The 5826-nt window shown below is 35.7% G+C and overlaps 1 pseudogene; it reads right to left on the bottom strand.

Annotated features, from left to right (window-relative positions):
* Nucleotides 1-2020: 2020 nt before the first annotated feature.
* Nucleotides 2021-5826, bottom strand: part of LOC113455443 — a 36363-nt pseudogene continuing 32557 nt past the window's right edge.

Genomic DNA, 5826 nt, shown 5'->3' on the forward strand with positions numbered 1-5826 from the left:
CAGAAATCCTTAATAAATAAATAAATTTTTAAAAAAAGAACCTCACTGCTATAGGTAAAAATGAATTTCCTTCATGTTTCAAAATAAAGGGACAACTTTTCCTTGTTTAAAAAAATAATAAAATAAAGGCACTGGAACTTGTTTCTACTCCATGTACTGGCTTTTTTGGGACCCTAGTCTGTTTGGATGCACAACTTCCTAGGCCTGGATGGAAGGGGGAGGGCCTTGGACTTCCCAGAGGGTATGGTACCCTGCCCTCTCTTAAGACTGGAGGAGGAGGAAGGAGGCTGAGTGGATAAGTGGGGGAGATGGGAGGAGGCAAGGAAGTGGGAATTTTTAATGAAAATATAAAAAAAAAATAAACAAGCAGCCTTCTCCAGCAAATTGGCATGCCAACATGGGGTTGAATACGTCCACATAAAACCCGAGAAAGCTTGGAAAGAATTCTAAAAGAACAGAGTTAAGCACATCTTCTTGGTAGGGAGCAATTTTTTTTTTTTTTTGGATGGGCTGTTTGCTAACAGTATCCATGGTTTCTCAATAGGGGGTTCCTAGTCCATGCTGTCAGCATGATGTCTGGCTCTTTCAGGAGGACAAGCACTTCAATGAGGTTTGTGGGCAGCATGCTTCACGTTACTTGGTGGCAGCATCGGCCAAATGGTTACCAAATTTGAGGTGGTGAGCTTCTAGAAGTAACAGGGGCAGTGAATGAAACTCCACCATGTTGAACTGATCAAAGCCAAAAGGAAAATCAGCCTTAGTCCTAGCCAAGCTGCTTTGCAATTTAAGTGGTCCTGGTCACAAAAGGATTATAGATATGCAATAAAGACAGATTCAGATTTTAAAAATACCTCTTAAAGGGTCACAGTGTTGAATAAATGCTAGTAGCCTTAGAGGAGGGAAGAAAAAAAAAGTATAGAGAGCTATAAAAAGTAAATAGTTTTTTAAAGTAAAACAAAATTTTTAAATTGACAGAGTCAATTTGTACAAAAATTAATACAGTAAGAAAAATAAGCCACATAAATTGTGATATACATAGAGAGTATGGATTATGTATATAATTGTGCGCTTTGAATTTTTGACTGTGATTGAGCTAAGTACAGAGAGACATTTCATTGTACAGGCTGCTAAGCTAATATATATATATATATATATATATATATATATATATATATATGGCATCTTGACATCAAAATTTTATTCTAAGTATATGTTGCTTTGAAAACAATGTTCTGCATTTGTTTCCACAGATGTTAGAAAGCTGTGGACTCCTCACCAGCTAATATGGTTTGATGAACCAAGAACTCATGAAAGGTCACCTTGTACACTCCCCAAATTGTCTCAACAAAAAGCAACAGTTTGGAGAGATCTATGCACAAACTCCAAAATATTGCTTATAAATGTTGTTTACATTTAAAGGGGGATATGATACAGAGATCAACATTTTGCATTGATATGGGTTTTGGTCTATTTATAAACATTTTAGGTCTAAAAAAAACATTTTAGGTCTATTTTGTTATATGTATATTTCTGCTCTTCATTAAAGTATTGTGTTTGTGCACTCATTTAAAAATGTAAATGTAATGCATAATTAAGAAATATAGGTTAATAGTTATCCATAATAGTCAAGCTTGTAGTCATGTTAGTTAGGTTTTCTAGATATAGAAAGATATATTTCAGTTAGATAGGTTTTCTTTAAACCTTTCAGAGACCCTCAAAATATTGCATTTAGAATGTTTAAGATCTTAGCCTTTTCATGACAATGAGATACATCTGCTCCTGGCAGCACCAATCTAACTCAAGAGGATGATGAGCATCAAAGGTCTTTAAGGAGTTTTCTAGCCATTTGGGCAAGAAACTGCTCTTGCCTGAAATACATGATAGTCTGCTGTATGAACTGGACATGACCCACAGAAAAATGGCTACTGAACTTGCCTAAAGGCAAGACGGCTCAGAAATAAGTCTGGGTGGCCAGGAAACAAACAAGCAGCCTCCTCAACAGAAAACATAGACATTTATTCAAAAGGTTACAGCTCAAACCTTTTATACAAAGTTCTCAAAAATATGTCAGAGAAAACACAGACTCATTTACAAATATCAAAACTAGATATCCAACAAACAATAAGGCAACTCATCTTGATCTCTCACTTGATATAAAAATTATGTCAAAATGGATCAATTATATATTGGTGTAACAATTAAGATATTAATTGATAGAAGAAAAAAGTTAAACCCTTTATACCTGTAACACCAGCTTCACACTTCAGGCTCAGAGAACAATTCAGAAGAGTGTGTGGAAGAGCAATGAAACCAGGATGTCTTCTCTGAGAGTGTGTCTTATAAAAATGAAAGAACTACGATCATAAAAATTCAACAATATGGCTTCTTAAGAAGACCTGAATGATGACAAAAATATAGATATACCAATTGGGATGGTGGAGCTCTTGTAGAACCCTGCCACTAGGTGAAGAGCTATCAGTAATTTTTAACTGCCCAGAGTGAGAAAAGTAGTTTTTTTCTAGAGATGAACCCCATAATTTTATTCTGCAGTGCAAAGTAGTGAGCAATTAAGTATACATATATGAGCCCACTAATGGCCTCAACAGCCATATTTATACATACAGTTTGAAAAAATGTATCTGTGATGAGTAGGACTGAACTGAGTAAAGAAAATGTGCCCATAACCTGTTTATACTTCTAAGATTGTGCAACACACATATTCCTAGGTAATGTCAAGGAACACATAAAATAAACTTTGAGCTATTAAAAAAATATTGCCACATACCAATGCTCTTTCCTTTTAGCCCCAAGAAACTTGTATATTCTTTGTAGAAAAATACAACCTCATTCAGGCAGGAGGCACCTTGGGACCCTGACCCTTGCTGAGTCCTTAGAGAAATGTGTCAGTTCAGGAACTGTGCCCAGGTACCACAAATTTCCGTGTCCTGTCTTGAGGTCTTCTCCATTGACTGACCATACCCTTAAAGGAGTCATTCGTCATCAGGACACAGCATGGCCATATGTTTTCCCAACCATGAGGTTGCTGTTGTGCTAGCTCCCAGATAAGAAATGACATCTGTGTATTTGCTTAGCTATGGTCAGTGCTATTGAGCTTCTAAAATAATGAGTAGGTTAGGAATGTTAGTGATTTGTAAGTATTTGTTTTCTATTTTCAATGCCAGGTGTCTGTCACACGTGATGTGAAGACAAACCAGACTCCATCTTTTCTCTTTGTATTTCTGGGAAAACATGATGAAAACTTGACAGACTAGTGAGGAAACTGAGTGATTATTAGCTTGGTATCAGCAGAAGCAAGAGAAACCTCCCTCGCACTACTTGGGAGATAAAGACCCTTCAAAATCAGTGGCAGTGGATCTGGTACAGAGTATTCTTGTGGGTTCCCTCACATACTATCTTGTACACCTGGCCACACTTATGTTCATTTCAGGGTTCACTGGTTAGCCCCACATTGTGGAACTATATGTTAGTGACCATCCTACGTTGGGCACCATATATTGGGAACTGGCCTAAACAAAAACACCTCTCAACACCTCTTACTAGGGTACAGGCATGGGGATTTAGATATATTAGTTAAAAATTTCATATTTTTCAATAACAAAAATTAATGAAAGAGAAGCCATAAAAAATACCGGGAGAGCATTCCAATAAATATTGAAATTGTCCATGTTTAATTTTCCATAAACTACTATACCCCAATACAAAAGCAAGGAGAATGTTAAAAAAAAAAAAAAAACTTCTTTGACATGATACATAGGACAACTTGAAAAGTCAATTGTTTTAACACTTTGAGGCATCAAGTCATTAGCATTATGTTGTTTAGGTACTAAAACCACTTTAGCCCAAGTATACCAAAGGCAACCACTTGGCAGGTAACCTCATATTACAAAAAAGGGGGGGGGGAGAGAGAGAGAGAGAGAGAGAGAGAGAGAGAGAGAGAGAGAGAGAGAACATTTAGATAGTCTGAATATCTGTTAGGATAAAAACAGGCTCTAATTTTGGGCCTTCACAAGCAGTTGAAAGGGAGCCTTCATGTGTCTTTAGCAATTTGATATAGAATTACATCGAAACAGGGTATGAGTAAACTATTAAATTACACATGGTAATTCACAGATTATGTGTTCTCCAGTTTGTACTGTGACTTGATAATGAATTACATCAAGACAGAGTATGAATAGAATATTAAGGAGTTCTCAGTGTGTGAATACATGCTAATCCTCAGATTATGTGTTCTCCAGTATGTGTTCATTTATTCTTTTATAGACTTTTTGACAGGCAAAGGTTTGACCACAATGAGTACATTCATTGAGTTTCTGGCCAAAACAGGTTCTTTAATGTAATCAAAAGCTATTGTGACATAAAAGGCTGTAACACACTAAATATATTCATAGAATTTCTCTCCAGTATGTGTTCTTTTATGCCTTTGAAGACCATTGAGATATGCAAATGATTTGCCACACTGATTACATTCATGTCTTTCCCTAAGGTATGTTTTCTTTTATGCATTTCAAGATGACTGGGGCATGCAAAAGCTTTACATTATTGATTACATACATAGGGTTTCTCTCCAGTAAGAGTACTTTTATGCATTTGATGATAACTACTACATGCAAACTTTTATCACAGATTATACTTATAGGTTTTCTCTCCATATATGGAGATGGTTGTGACATGCCAAAGACTTTACCACACTGATTATGTTCATAGGGTTTCTATCAAGTATGTGCTCTTTTGTGCATCAGAAAGTGACCATGACCTTCAAGGCTTTACCATCTGATTACATTTATAGGGTTTCTCTCTAGTATGTGTTCTTTTATGTATTTGAAAATGACAGTGACATGAAAAAGCATTACAACACTGAATACATTCATAGTGATTTTCTCAAGTATGTATTATTTTATGCCTTTGAAGAACGCTTCAATATCAAAGGCTTTATTACATTAATTACATTTATAGGGTTTTTCTCCAGTATGTGTTCTTTTATGCCATTGAAGACAAATGAGATATGCAAAGTCTTTACTACGTTGATTTTATTCATGGGGTTTCTCTCCATTATGTGTTCTTTTGGTTTTGAAGATGACTGTGACTTACAAAAGACTTTACCACAATAATTACATTCAAAGGATTTTTCTCAAGTATGTGTTTTGTGCCTTTGAATATCAATGTGACATGCAAAGACTTTAGCATACTGATTACATTCATAGGGTTTCTCTCCTGTATGTGTTCATTTATGCATTTGAAGATGATTATTACATACAAAGGCTTTACCACACTGATTACACACAGAGGGTCTCTGTCCAGTGTGGTTTTTTCATGTATTCAGAGATTATTCTTATATACAAAGGATTTACTACACTGAGTGCATTCATAGGGTTTATCTACAGTTTGTGTTCTTTTATGAGTGAGAAGATAATCCTGACTTGAAAAGGCTTTGCCACAATGATTACATTCATAGGGTTTCTATCAAGTATGTGTTCTTATATGCCTTTGTAGAGTACTGATACATGCAAAGACTTTATAACACTGAATACATTGATAGGATTTCTCTCCAGTATGTGTTTTTTTATGCCTTTGAAGAACACTGCGATATGTAAAGGCTTTATCACACTGAGTACATTTATAGGGTTTCTCTCCAGTATGTGTTATTTCATGAATGTGAAGATGACTCTGACTTGCAAAGCATTTACCACACTGAGTACATTCATAGGGTTTCTCTCCAGTATGTGTTCTTTTATGCATTTGAAGATGACTGTTACATGTAAAGGCTTTACCACACTGATTACATTCATAGGGTTTCTCTCCAGTATG

Source organism: Microtus ochrogaster, assembly GCF_000317375.1.
Source record: "Microtus ochrogaster isolate Prairie Vole_2 chromosome 14 unlocalized genomic scaffold, MicOch1.0 chr14_random_3, whole genome shotgun sequence".
Taxonomy (NCBI): domain Eukaryota; kingdom Metazoa; phylum Chordata; class Mammalia; order Rodentia; family Cricetidae; genus Microtus; species Microtus ochrogaster.